The 15,118-nt window shown below is 43.5% G+C and overlaps 1 pseudogene; it reads left to right on the plus strand.

Annotated features, from left to right (window-relative positions):
* Positions 1–9,366: 9,366 nt before the first annotated feature.
* LOC116571279 lies at positions 9,367–9,495 on the plus strand (annotated as a pseudogene).
* Positions 9,496–15,118: the final 5,623 nt, after the last annotated feature.

A 15,118-nucleotide genomic window follows, 5' to 3' on the forward strand; every position in this document is an offset into this window, starting at 1 on the left:
AAAACCCTGCTCTGGAATCAGAATATCCGGATTTGAATTCCAGATCTTGAGCAAGTTATTTCTTTCTTGGTGTCTCTATTTCCCCACCTGTAATTTATTTACCTCACAAACCTGCTACAAATACAAACTGTTAAGTACAGAAGTGGTAAGAACATCACAAGTGGGGACCACGAGAGGCTTGGTGGTGGTTACCGACTGATGCTCCTAGAGCAGGGACAAAGAACGAAACAGCTGGCAAGTATTCATTGAGATTCCAATGGATTTTTTTAAATGAGTGAATCATGAACCTTACATTGGAAATACCTTTACCAGCCACTGTAGGTAACTACCGAGTCCACACAAGCCAGCCTCTAACACAAACTGTGTCACTGATAAGGGACAGATTTTGGGAAGGGGCTCAGCCTGTCGAGTCTCCAAATTTGGTGCCTTCCACCTCCCCCAGGCTCTGGTGCTAGGAAGGTAGCATTTCTCCCTCATGTGAAGACATGCTTGCGAAGAGCTGTCAAGAACCTCACTTCTGCCATCAGCACTCTTCACCTCTGAGACCCAGTTTCCTCATCTGTGAAAAAGAGATAAAAAGTTCTAATGTACAGGTTCATTTTGAGAACAAAGGAAAACGGAAACTTTAACACAGCCCCTTTTTGCCAGTTTAGATATATCACATATCGGATTTCCTAAATTTTGAGGTCTATCTTTTTCTCCCCCACACTTTAAACAGATCTGAAATTAGGATGTCTTACAACTGACATAGACATTAATGTAGTGATTCTCTCCTTTTCCCAAGGGGCTCTTAATAAATCAGTAGTGTGTCTTATAATCGGAAATGTCGTCAAAAAGAATGTCTTCAAAAGGAAAGAAAGCAGTATTATTATGCATCTCACCACAACTGAGTACACCCTCCTGAGAAACAGGGCTGCTGTGTCCTGAATCAGCTACTCTGGGGTCAGGTAGTTGTTAATAAATGAAAAAAAAAGTAGGTGACACCTTGATGTGTTCTCTCTCTCTCTTTTCTTCCCCCTGCAGCGAGATGTCTTGCCTTTTTATGGAATATTCCCCAGGCTCCAAGTGGGGGAAAATGGCAGACACATGGTTATTTCCCAAATACGTTTTCCTTAGATGGTCTTCGTCATCTGGGAAAAGTTGATGAGAAACAGCTTCGCATTCTGTTTCAGGACCCGTCAAACTCGGAGACTGTAAACGTCTCCAGGAGCATTTTCTCGGTGACCAGATGTTACACAGCTGCATTGCAAATTGTCGTCAGAGCTCAAAAGACAAGGGAAGAGAGGATTGTTGGAACCACGAAGGCATATGACACAGTAAACGGTGCATTTAATTTCGACTTAATGGGAGAGATAGCGTGCATTAGACAAATACCATCTGATCATTAAAAACATATTTATGGAAGTATAGCAACTTTGTCAGGGATGTGTGACTAATCACACCGAGCTGTGAGTCCTCAAAAACATATTTGTCTTAATCGACTGGTGTTTAGTTTGGATTATTGACTGTTAAATCAAAATAGAAGTTTTCACTTGAGATTTTGCATTTCATTTGTGACTGATTCGTCTTCATCAGATACCCGTACCACATACCCCGTTGGCCCATAAAAAGCCCGCTCTCCAAGAATTGTAGAATTTCCATGTCGGGAAATTTCTCAGAAGTCCAGCCTCCTCCAGCTTTTTTCGGGGCACAGGGTATCATCTGGTTTGAATTGCAATTATATTTTGTGAACAAATGTAGTATCACCACGCTGGGGAAAATTTGGAAGAAGAAAGAGGAAAAAACGTCAGCTATATTCCCTTCACCCTACTGTCCCCTCTCCCCCCCTTTTTTTTTAAATTTCATTTTCTGTGTATCAGTGTATGCTTTGTATGCAGTGGGAATTGTGGTCTAGGCACCAGTGATTTTTAACCCTTTTACATTTTTACTGCCTAGTCTTCCTGACACTGTGTTTAATGACATAAGGATGTTCTGCAGAATGACTGTGTTACAAGGCACTGCCCTATCCCTCACCGTCGAGTTTTTAGTGTGTGCGTTTGAATCTTGCTTCTACCCACCTGCCAACAGTGTGACCCGGGGGAAATCACTTAATATTTCTGTATCTCTGCTGCCTTGCTGGTAAAATGCGGATGATATCAGTGTTAGCTCATAGACCAGGTGCGAGGGCTGAATGAATGAATCCACTAAGCATTTAAAACTGGTGTACGAGGAGCTCCCCATAAGTGTTAGCTAGGCTGATAATTAAGTCAGCTATGGATATTCTGACACATATTCTTTCCCCAAACCCTGAAATACGTCCTTGAGGGAGAATCCCAAGCCATTTTCATAAAATCTCCTACAGATGGGGACCCATACTCTTTTTGAACATTTCCAAAATCAAATAGTCTATTATCCCCTTAGACGGATTATTGCACTTGGAGATAGCTTTACTAAATGTTTAATCTAGACAGGCCTTCCAGTGAGGCCCATGCAATGATTTGATTCTATCCCTGTCTTATTGCAAATTATTTCAATACATTAAATCTCAAAGCGTGTTTCCTGGGACTCTAGGCACCCCCATCTCCCCACCGCCCACCTCCCACATGCCTCTCTTGAAACCATCTACTTATCTGCGTTTTCAACACCACCCTAGACTAAACCACCGTCGCCTCCTGCCTGCTTCTAGCAACAGCCCCTCAGATGGTTTTTACGCCTGCTCCTGATACACGGCCACCAGTCTGGGCTTCTACCAAGTGCTAGAGTGTTCGGTGTGTAGAGTGTCGAGTGTAGGGTTTGTCTGCACAAAGCCCTCCTGGAGCATCCCATTTCTCAGACGAAAATATGCACTCTTCATGATCTGTGGAGCCCCACTTGAATCCCTCCCTGTCTTTCTCTCTCCCCTCATCTGTCCCTTCACGCTCCCTCATTCACCACAATCCAGCCATACTGCTCCTCCCCAAAGATCCCAGGCTCTTTTAGGGCTCAGGCCTTTATGGCCCTGCTCCCTGCTCTTAACCCTTAGCCTGGGCAACCTCTCTTATCACCCCCCAGCCTCCCCTGAAATGTTTCCTCCTTGAGGAGGCCTTTTTGAAATCCCTAGATATAATATGTATGTGTTACTCTCTCAGAGTATCTTACTCATTTTCCCTCAAAGCACTAATTCCCTCAAAGTACTAGTTTGCAATCACATTTATTTGCGAGTTTAGTTGCGTGATCCCTCACTTCAGCAATGACTTATCTGGTCAAATGCATTTATTTTACTTTTATTTTTTTAAGATTTTATTTCTTTATTTATTTGTCAGAGAGAGAAAGAGCATGCATAAGCAGGGGAGTGGCAGGCAGAAGGAGAAGCAGTCGCTCCACTGATCAGAGAGCCCAGTGCAGGAATCGATCCCAGGACCCCTGGATCATGGCCTGAGTTGAAGGCAGAGGATTAACCAGCTGAGCCACCCAGGCATCCCAGGTCAAAGGCATTTCTAAACTGACCCTGTTAGTCATACCTGAGAGCAAGTTTAAACAAACGATGGTCAGAAATAATTTACTATCATCTCTTCTGTGTTCCTAGAGCTGGAGTAAAATAATTATGGTAATGTTTATTGAGCGCTTACTACATATCAGGCCCTGTTCTGAGCATTTTACAAACACTAAGAGGCAGGCATTAATCGTCTCTAATTTTACATCTAGAAGGGATCATAATGTATTCTAGCTCACATAGGAGGTAAGAGGCAGAGCCAGGATTTGAACCAGAGCTAGCACCAGTGACCATGTTCCTACCACCACCACTCTGGAAATAGATCCTTGACAAGCTCAGCTTTGATGCAGGAAGGAAGAACTCCCAAAGTACTGTTCGCTTTGCACAAAACCACAAAGATAAATCATTAAGTGACACGATTAGATTGGAATGTTAAGAAGGATGTTAAATGAATCCTTTCAAGGTAAGGTACTCCATGATTTAAAGCAGTATTCTTATCCCCCAAAAGGAAAACACAAGAAGATCGACACATCAGAAAAAGAAGCACACATTGCCAAATAGTTTATGAAAGACTTTATGGAGGGATTAGAGACAATAGTCATATATAGTTAACTATATACAATGTGTGTATTACTATATACAGTATATATACTTAATTATATACATATATGCACACTGTAAGTGTGTGTTTATAAGTGTATGTGAATGGATCTGCACATATTTATATATACATACATACATGTACATAGAGAGAGAGGAAAAGAGGCAAATATATATACTCAGTGCTTTCCCTTTTTTTTTGAAGCCCTTGTTCCTAGTTACAAAAATACTGCATATTATCCATAAGATCAAAATTGTGACCTTGATGTCCCGCCAATCTTCAGGGGAGGGGGGACCTATTACTGCTTTTGGACAACAAAACTGAGGTTCAGGAAGGTGGAGGAATTCACGTGAAATCAGTTAAATGGGAGAATCAGTACAGTTCTCTGAAGACACAGAGGCCGAGAGAAATAACAGAAATAGGACAGGTGTCAGAATTTGAGAGAAAGCTAGGTCTGAATCACAGATACCAGACTGCAGAGCATCCTTAATCCTCCTGACTAATTTCTTCATCTGTGCAACTTGTTTTTCATGCCTACTCTGTGGGACTCAGGTAAGATTGGATCAGATAATGTGAGGCAACTGATTGGAAATCTAGCATATTTTAGCTGCTCGACACATGAGGTTTTGTTGGTTTTTTTTTTTTTTTCCCTCCCTACCATCCTGGACCCTTTCCCCTTTTCTCCTGGCTCCTCTTTCCAAAGCAGCTCAAGTGAGATGATGTAATGCTTCAATTGCCTGACCCAGCCCTGCTGTGGGATCGTGGCCATGGCTTCGCTTGATAAAAGCACTACATAAATACGCCTCCTGGAAATGCTGACATGACCCCAGTTCCCATCAGGTGACTCCTTGGAAGGAAGAAAGATGGATGTCTTGGTCTCAGCTTATAACTCTAGAGAGAATTGGACATAGGCAGAGCTTATTATCCTGGGCATCTCTGAACTCGCTGGTGTTAGTTAAGCCCAAGTTGCATCACATCCGCAGATAAAAGCTCTCTGTAGATTGATCTGCCCTGAGTTCACTCACAGTTCCTTCCTTCTGACCCCTCTACATTTTCTGGGCATGTTCAGAGAAGTACAGATAGAGCAGGGTTTGAAGTGAAGGCACTCGTGTCCAAGTCCCTATTTTGCAGCTTGCTGGCTCTGTGACCAAAGACAAACCACTTTCTTCCTCTCAGTCTCAGTTTGCTTGGAGAGGGAAAATGATTGCCTCTGTTGTAGGTCAAAGCTTCCTGGATGCCTGGGTGGCTCAGTCGGTTAAGCGTCTGTCTTTGGCTCAGGTCATAAACCCAGGATCCTGGGATGGAGTTCTGCATCAGGCTTCCTGCTCAGCGGGGAGTCTGCTTCTCCTTCCGCCCCACAACTCATGCTCTCTCTCTTTCTCTTTCTCTTGCAAAAATAAATAAATAAAATCTTAAAAAAAAAAAAACTTATTAAAAAATAGTTTCCTTGTGAAGAGATGGTAGGTATGATGTTCTCTTCCCCATGTGTTTTCTTAGGACGGTATCCAAGCTAGGCTGACTCTGTGAGTGTCCAGGACCCTGGGCCTCTCTGGGCAGGGACTGGGGACCACTATATCCAGACCTTTACCCTCATAGCATCCTTAGACTCTCTGGCTTTGGATTCTCTCTGCCTGGATAGGCCTGGACACAGGGATGAAGACGAGGCCTCTACAAACCACACGGTATGGCTGCAGCTTCCTCAGTCCTGGGGGCAAGGGCCTTGCTGCCCACACACACATGCAGAATGCTTTGACCGAGATCCTTTACCGGATCCCTGAGTCTAAGGCAGACTTAGGGCAGATGCATCCCGTCTTGAACACACCAGAAACAATGAGCCAGGAACCAAGAACCTGCCTCAGCCAACGCCATTCGTGAGGTGTTGAGGTAGATGTCATGTCGTCACCTCGTCACGCGCTGGACAAGGACCTGGCTGGGACAGGGACAAGTGGGACAAGATGGCCCAGCCGCTGAGAGAACTTGCCCTGGCATCAGCCTGATGGGGTTTGACCCCCAACCGTCCCACTCTTTGGCCATGTGAACTTGTGCAAGTTGTTTTACCTCATTGATCTTCAATTTCCCTTCTGTAAAGTAGGGTTGGAAAGGCACCTACCTCTTAAGTTTATCAAGGTCATGTGTTAATACACATCCGCCTTTAGAAACCGTTCACACCTAGGAAACGTTCAGTGAAGGTCATCTCCAACTATGAGCTACCACTGACTGGATACGCCCCGGGTACCCGATATCTGGATTAAGCCCTCACGTTGCACCTTCTACCTCTCATAACAGCTCCATGAAAGTGGCTATCATCAGGCCCATTTTACAGACAAGGAAGTGGAGGATAAGAGAAGAAAAGTTGTACCACCTGACTTGCTGAACCTTGGTCTGAATTCAAAACCTTGACTCTGAACCCTTCAGTCATAGGCTGTAGGAACTTCCAATCGTCACCTATCAATTTGTAATAATTAACATCTGTGGATATTTCAGGTACTTGAAATATATTCATTTATTTAGTCTCTGTGGTAACCTTTTGAGGTAGGTGGCACTATGGTCCCCGTTTTTCATATGAGGAAGCTGAAGGGGCATAGGAAAATTCATCTTGAAAGGCTCCTTTTGATCTATAATTTATTTAATTAAGTTCAATTCTTCCCAAGGGTCTTCAGTGGATTACTGATTTTCTAAGTTTCTCTGTGAACTAAAGGTTCCTAAGGCCAGCCAGGTCTGCAAATATAGCCCAGGAAAGCCCCCTCTTGGGGGGGCTCATAACAACATTTGCATATCAAAGGGCTGAGGGAGCCCTGAAGGGAGGAAACCTGTTAAACTTTGTTTAGTCCAGTGTTTCCAAATGGATTTGACCAGAGAGACCTGCCAGCCCCTTCCCTCCTGCCTCACGCACCTGCACAACATCTGTCAACATTCCACAAAGCCTTTTGGCAAAGTTCATTCTAATTCAACTCAACCTTCACAGAAGGTCAGGTCTGTGGCCATCCCTATCCTTACTGGGCTCTAAAGGCATGTGGGAGTTCCCCTTCTCTGCGAGTCCGTAATCTTGACAGGAGAGAAGTAACGCATGATAGATATTCAGAGAATAATCCAAATATTAATTTACATTTTTGAGCCAAAGATGGCTCCTCCATTAATTTAAATGTCTGAGCCAAAGAGAGATAGGAATGCAGTGGAGGTTGGAGCAGGAGGGTGGGAGGAAGAATTTAAGCTGACCCATCCAGGAGGAGAACCTTGGCCTGATCTGCAAAAGCAGGGCAACTGGGCTCTTGAGAACCCTCCCACCACCAAAGAAACTAATTTACCAGCATTGGGGAGAGCCTCTTCCTAGGACTAGATTGTCCCGTGTTTACAAAAACAATTATTTTTCTCACCTGAATTTCAATAGCATGAGTAGCTGGTGGTTGTTATTGGGATTACAATTATTCTTATCAAATCAGTTGATTATATGGTTATAAGACCTAAACATCTCTGAGCAAATATAACATTATGTGTTAATTATACTTGTATTGAAAGAAAAAAAAAAAATCCTGTGTTTGATGTTTTTTCTTCTCTTCCTAGAACCAGCCAGGCTCCGTGACTCCTGCAGGATTCTTACCCATTTTCATCACTTTTATCACCCACTGTTTTGAAAAACAAAACAAACTCTCCCTCCAAGGGGCTCCAGAGAACACTCCATATCAACAACTGGCCCTGTTTTCTTTTCAGGGCTGTCTTTCCTTATCCCCCTTGTTCTTTCAAGGCTTCATGTCAGAACCAAAGGCCGTTTAATGAAACTCATGTTTCCTAATTAATCCCTAACACATTCAATTTTCCTTTTGAAAACTCTTTAAGCTCAGTGGCTATATTTGGTTAGGTGTCTGGGAGAAGGAAGGGTATACCGAGTAGGCGGCCCAGGAGAAACTAACTCGGAGAGGTGGCAAATGGACTTCCACAGGAGAGACTTGAGAGGAGGGGCCTGACTGAAGTGTTGGGTGTGGCTGCCCCAGGCTGGATTCCCCGCTCACCTCTCAGGAGCTGCAGAGTCCAGAGCCGTGTCCCAAGCCCTTCCTCTGTTTCTCTGTCCTCGGCCTCCTCTCTGTCAAATGGTCTCAGTACAGCCGCTTTCTCCAGACGTATTCTCATCTCCCCCAGTTTTCTGTGGACACCGGTGTGAGATGTGAGAATCAGGCTTCATGATGGAGCTCCTGCCACATCCTGTCTCAATGTTTCCTGGTAGAGTTCACGGATTCAAGTACTATCTGGAAACTTAGGGACAAAACGTAAACTCTGGACCAAGATACATGGCTTGGAAGTCCAAAGTCTATTTGTTCAATAATTTTTGAGTGTCTGAAATGCAGCATGTGTAATAGAGACCCGCTACCGAGTGCCATATAGCACTCCGCTGGACCCTGGAGGTGGGAGTGGGGATTTCTGCCTTAAAGACTCAGCAATTAAATAGGAAATCAGCCCATGTGTCTGACATGAGTTAATACGTATCAAAACTGAAATGCTCTAGTTCCATCCATGTTGTCGCAAATGGCAAGATTTCATTTCTTTTGATGGCTGCATAGTATTCCATTGTATATATATACCACATCTTCTTTATCCATTCATCTGTTGATGGACATCTAGGTTCTTTCCATAGTTTGGCTATTGTGGACATTGCTGCTATAAACATTCGGGTGCACATGCCCCTTTGGATCACTACGTTAGTATCTTTAGGGTAAATACCCAGTAGTGCAATTGCTGGGTCATGGGGCAGTTCTATTTTCAACATTTTGAGGAACCTCCATGCTGTTTTCCAGAGTGGTTGCACCAGCTTGCATTCCCACCAACAGTGTAGGAGGGTTCCCCTTTCTCCGCATCCTTGCCAGCATCTGTCATTTCCTATGTGTTTTGGTGAGTGCTGTGAAGTGTGTAAACCTGGCGATTCACAGACCTGTACCCCTGGGGATAAAAATATATGTTTATAAAAAATAAAAAATTTAAACATATTTAAAAAAAACTGAAATGCATATAGTAGGAGATAGGATAGCAAAGAAGGATCCTGTCTGGTTAAATATTGAAACGCATGTGGGTCACATTCAATTGGGCCTCAAAAAGTGAGGAGGAAGAGTGAGAATCAAGGAAACATACACAGAAAGTCCCAACCCCCCACCCCCATGTGGGGACAGAGGATGGACTATGGTTATCAAAGCACGGGCCCCACAGCTAACTGCCGGGGTTCAAAACTCTCCTCTGTTACTTATCAACTCCATAATCTGTGACTGAGGATAATCAAACTCACAGTTCTTGGAGGTCTTGGTTGTCTCACCTCTAAAATTGAGATAGCAGCTTTGCGCAGTGGCAGTATCGTAGCCAATGAGGTTTATCGGAGGCGCGATTATTGCTAATTAAAATTGAGATAGCAATAATGCCAACTTCGGACCATTCCTCTAGAAATTAAAAATGAATAAATACACATAGAACAGTTAGAACAGTGCCTGGCTCATCTAAGTTTTGAATAAGTGTCAGTCGATATCCTTAAATTTAAGAATTTAATAACAGCTCTATGTTGCCATCACATACAGTGATATTTTAATGAATAAGACACACAAGGCCACTGATGTTTTGGAGCACATGTTCCAACAAGGGAGCGATAGAAAACATTTAAAGGTAATTTCAGATGATTTTGAGTACTGTGAAGATAAACAGGATGAGTGATGGAGTGACAGTTTAGCTTCCTCAGGGAAGGTCTCTCTGAAGAGGTGACATTGGAGCTAAGACCTCGATATTGAGAAGGACTCGTCATTTCCAGAGATGGGTACAGAGATTTCTAGGAAGAGAGACAGCGGGGGCAAAAGACTCCAGTGAGAACAAGGGAGAGGAGGCCAGGGTGTTTGAGGTGGAATGCAGGGAGTTGCGGGGGGTACGGCAAGAGATGAATTTGGAGAAGTCCACAAAAGTCCATGAGGTAGGACCTATGGCATTTGGGACCTAAGGAATTTGACATTTATTCTGTACCACAAAGCCATCAAGTGACAGAGTTGAATAAGAAATGGGACTAGAATGAGCAGAAGGCATGGTTGGTTTTTTGGTATTACAATTCACACATCCTAAGGAAGGAGGTCTACATTTTCCCCATTATTTGTTGGGTCACTTTGAACGATAAGGAATGTTCTTTCTGCTTTCCAAAATGGGGCTCTTCCATGCGTTAAAGTGGGAATATCAGTAAGCTGTGCTGTCTGTGTGTTCTTGATTTTATCCCCTAGACACGGAAGAAAAGAAAGGACATTATCATTGAAATAGAACCAAGCCTTTTACTCTTTCATAGCTATGGTTGCTCTCCCAGTGGATTTAGGGGAGACTGATGGTCTTAGAAGTTATTCCTTCATCCATCAGCCAGGATCCTGGCAAGCAACAGATGTCACACTTAAGGGGTGGTGGTTTAATGAACAAATTATTGACAAAGATACAGGAAGGGTTTAGAGTACCACCGACCTTGGTGATGAAACAGGGTAGGAATAACAATGAAGGAAACTGTTACCATCCTGGGCCTGATAGAACCAGGGTAGGGAGTGGTTGTCGGACCCGGATAAAGTCTCAGCTGTAGGAAAGTGCTGCATTACAGGGCTTTAACAGAGGGGTATATCCTTTGCAGAGATGCCACTGAAGAAGGAAAGAACAGAAGGAATAAATACCCGGACCTCTCTCCCTTCCCTTTCTGATCTCTGGCTAATGTCCTCCACTGGCTAGACCCTTAGAAACCGTAGAGCAAGAATGCTGTGGTAGGCAGCATACTCATTCTTCAAAGATATCTACATCCTGATCCCCCGATCTGGGAATATATGAGGCTCGGTAGTGAAAGAAACTTAAGCCTGTGCATGGAATTAAGGTTACTAATCACCTGACCTTTAGATAGAGAGATTATTTCTTATTATCTGGAAGGACCCGATGTGATCAGAAGCATCTATAAAAATGGAAAAGAGAAGGGAGTGGTCTGGGTGGCTCAGCTGGTTAAGCGTCTGCCTCCATCTCAGGTCATGATCTCAGGGTCCTGGGATCAAGCCCAGCATCCTCGGGCTCCCTGCTCAGTGGGGAGTCTGCTCCTCCCCCTCCTTGGGCCCCTCCCACCACTCATGTGTTCTCTCTCTCCTCTCTCTCTCAGATAAGTAAAGAAAATCTTTAAAAAAATACCTTAATTAAAAAAAAAAAAACATGGAAGAGGGAAATAAAAGAAGAAAACTAGAGAGCTGTTAGCAGGAAAAGAACGCCACCTGACTTTAAGGTTTGGAAGGCAGGCAAAATATGCTAGATGACCTCTAGCAGCTGAAAAATCCAAGGAAATGGATTATCTCCTAGAGCCTCCGAGAGAACAAAGCCCGGCTGACACCTCGATTTTAACCTAGTGAGACCCATCTGACCGGCGGAACTGCAAGAGAATACATGTTTGCTGTCTTCGCTACCAAGTTTGTAGCAATTTGTTACAGCAGCCATCGAAAACTAATACAAAAGCTAAGCTAATACCTTGCAAAAAAAAAAAAAAAAGTACAGTGGAGAAGGGTAGTATCTGAGGGCACAACGGAGAACATTCTGCACATCCGGGTTCAAGTCTTGGCTCTATGCTCACTTTATGGCTTAGGGCTACATGCCAGTTCTCTTGCCTGGGCCTCGGTTTCTTCACCTGTGAAATGAGAGCCATCCTTGCTGTTGTAATGGGTCATAAGAATCTAATGGCAGCACAGATGCCAGAGTGTTCTATACACTAAGGTCAACATGGGAGCAAAGCATCTGCAGTGCAAGGACCACAGGAAAAACGATTTGGTGGAAAATCTCCACTTTAGACATTACTGAGGTTAAAGCTTTATAGCCCTTGCTTACATGATTTTTCCATTATGACTTTTTTCAATATGAAAAATTAGGGCATGGCTCTAAAGCATACCTCCCCGTGGGGCCTGGAGCCATCCTGCCTCGACTATAAATCTTTTCTTTCAACATAAAGATTTGTGATTCTTGTTGGAAAAGATGAGTTGCAACATGCATAGGCATAACCATGCATCCAGACACACGGTGCATGTTCTAATAAACGAGATTGCCTCGAGAGACGTAAATAGGGAGTTCATGACTTTTTAATCACACATTCCACAAGCATGTCTAATACCCTCCTATGCACACAGACACCACACATATTCATATTAATCGCACATTTCCCACGAAAAGCATCCAGATAAGCAAAGCTTCGGCACCCTCTGAAGCACAAGGACGAGGAGAACATAAACACATACACACCCCGCTCTTCTCTTGCCACCGCTGGACCCACAATGAGTTTTGAAGCCAAATAAATGCTTAACACCAGCAGAAATGTGTCTCCTATATGACAGTCATGAAGAAGAGTCAAATTACTTTTCATGACTTTCAAAATGGCTTGAAGAAGACAAGTTAGTTTATGTATTAAATTTATCTGGAATTTACATTTTGATTGGCCAACAGTCTGGGCAAATTCCACAGTAACCTATTGATCTGACAGAGACATTTGACAGCTCTGAACAATTGCTGAAATGGCTTTTAAAACCCAGCCTGTAAGAGCTGGGGAAATTTTCTCAGTGAGCCATCTCGTTCATCTTCTATATGCTCCCCCGCCTCCCCCACCAGCCTTGGGGCACTTTTCAATAAAGCCAATGGAGGCATATTTCCAGAGATGCAAGATGGAAATTCTCCTGGAGTCTTCCCACCATTGCTTCCCCTTCCCTTAGTTAACTACTGCTTCCTTCCACCCTTGAATACACTTGCGACTCCCTTCCTCCTCCAGCTTGCTGGAGACTGATGGGGACAATAAGTAAATGTGTCTCTAGGTTACTAGTCTGGCATCTTTCTAAAATGCTTCTCATCTCTGTGAACTCAGCTCCAGATGCTGAGAAAGAAATCATCGCTGTTTCTCCCCTCCTGTCTGAAACATAATCCATCATCTAAGATTTTTGTTATCATTCCAAATGAATGTGACTTCTTACAGTGTGTGTCTGCACCAGTCCTTTCTCACTTATCATCTGTCTTCTATGGCTGTGGTTTGATTCTAAGAAAAATAAGCAGCTACTATGTAGAAGATATTTTGAAAAGGAATGCACAGACAAAGATGAAGTTAAGACAGGCCCCCCAGGCAATTATAGTGTAATTATAATATGAAAGAGCAGTCGTTCTTGTAGGTGGTCCTCAAGCCAGCAGCCAGCAGCATCATGGAACTTGTTAGATATGCAAAATTTTGAGCCATACTTGAGACCCACTGAATCAGAAATTCTGGATATGTTTTAATAAGACCCCCAAGTGATTTGAATGCAAGTTTAAGTTTGAAAATCATGGTCTTAAAGTATTTGAAACATGTACACAAAAGCTGATATTGATTTCTCTACTAACATGACAACAGAGTGCTAATGGGCATCCAGAATGAGGCTTGATAAACTCTATGAAGCAAAGGAGGAAGAATATGGAGGATGACAGGAGAGCTGCTGAGAGACCCCTAAGCTGTGTTTTTCAAGGGAGGGTAGTCTGGAGGACATTCAGACCAAGAGCCACAAGAGACACAAAGGAATAACATCAGCATGGCCAATGTCTGGGGTTGGAACTGTTGTTTTCCATCCCTGCCCATGGCAGACATTACTAGTAGATGGTGGCCCCTTTCCTTGCTGAGTGCTGTAACGGTCTCAGGATCTTTCTAAACACACTTCTCCAGGTAGCCGACAGTGATCAGTTAGACTTGGCAGAGGTCTGCCTCTTTCCTGTTTCTGGAGTGGGGTCAGCAAACTAAAAGGATGCTCAGGCAATAGACCTCTTCTTGGGAGAGCTTCAGGAGAGTGAGTTTCAATAGATACTAGATTGCATAAGGCCTTGAATGCCAACTAAGAGTATAAGCTTGTTTCCACTTGCAGTAGAGAATCCAGTAAGGATTGGACCAAAGAAGACGCTATGATCAGGACTGTTGAATGGTTAGACATTTTGTCTTCTATTCCCCTTAAATGGTGATCTCCAAACGTGACTGCCCGTTAGAATCACTGAGGGAGCTTTTAAAATTCCTGATGCCCAGACTGCCACCTGGATCAATGAAATCAGAATCTCGGGGGCTGGGATCTGAACATCAGGGTTTCTTAAGCTTCCCTGGTGATTGCAATGGCGGCAGAGTATAAGACCCAATAGTTTAGATTATAAATTTAATGAGTTGGATTCTTTGGTATCTGTCCATTCCCATACCATGCATCAATTGAGTACAATGTCTTGTAGAGGCAAGAGGCTCAGTACCTGACTGCTAGCGAATTAGGCCAGCATCTACTTGGCCAACAAGGTACTCAGTTACCTTCTATGTAGAATCGCCTTCCCTTCTCCGATGTGAAGTTTCCAGAAAAGGCAAGAGCCGAACATTTGGTGCTCACTCTAACTTTACTGCCTGGGTATCCTGCTGAGGAAAACAACAGCCCCAGAGTTGAGGAGGCCATGGTTCTCTTTCTACCCCTATTTGGAAATGGCTGATGGAGAGTGGGAAATACAGCAGAGTTTGAGAAACAGTCAGACAAGGTGAATGTAGTATCAATACCTTGATCGGGTTAAACAGGTGAATGGCTTGGAAGGCCGGAGAGGACTCCGTGTTGTTCTCTTTGAGTTCTGTTTTGCTGTTTCTTCCATGCCCCAAATCTATCTCCAGATCTCACAGCTTACTGCTGAAGCGCGGCTTTCTCCTTTAGCATAAAGTACCATGGTCTGTTTATTTTTTTCGTGTTTTTCTTCCCGAATCAAAGGATAACTTTCATCTTTGCCTCTCTCACTCTAAAGCTGTTTTCCTCTCAGTGGAGTTGGCCCTGCCCAGAAAGCCCCTTCCATACTCTTCCTCCAGTGTCCACTTCTGTAAGCGCCCGATGAAATGTTTCCTTCTTGACTCCTTTACACAGACTGGTTCTCTCAAAGCAGTGACCTTTATCAAAGCACTTATTTCATTAGAGTAAGATGATTTTTTCCTGTTTTTCTCTCCGTTTCCTGCTCCTGATTATGAAAGCAATATATATTCTTTTTATGCAAATATTTTTAAAAATAGAGAAAATGAGTTTTTAGAATTTTGAAGACCC

Source organism: Mustela erminea, chromosome 12 (genome assembly GCF_009829155.1).
Source record: "Mustela erminea isolate mMusErm1 chromosome 12, mMusErm1.Pri, whole genome shotgun sequence".
Classification (NCBI taxonomy): Eukaryota; Metazoa; Chordata; class Mammalia; order Carnivora; family Mustelidae; genus Mustela; species Mustela erminea.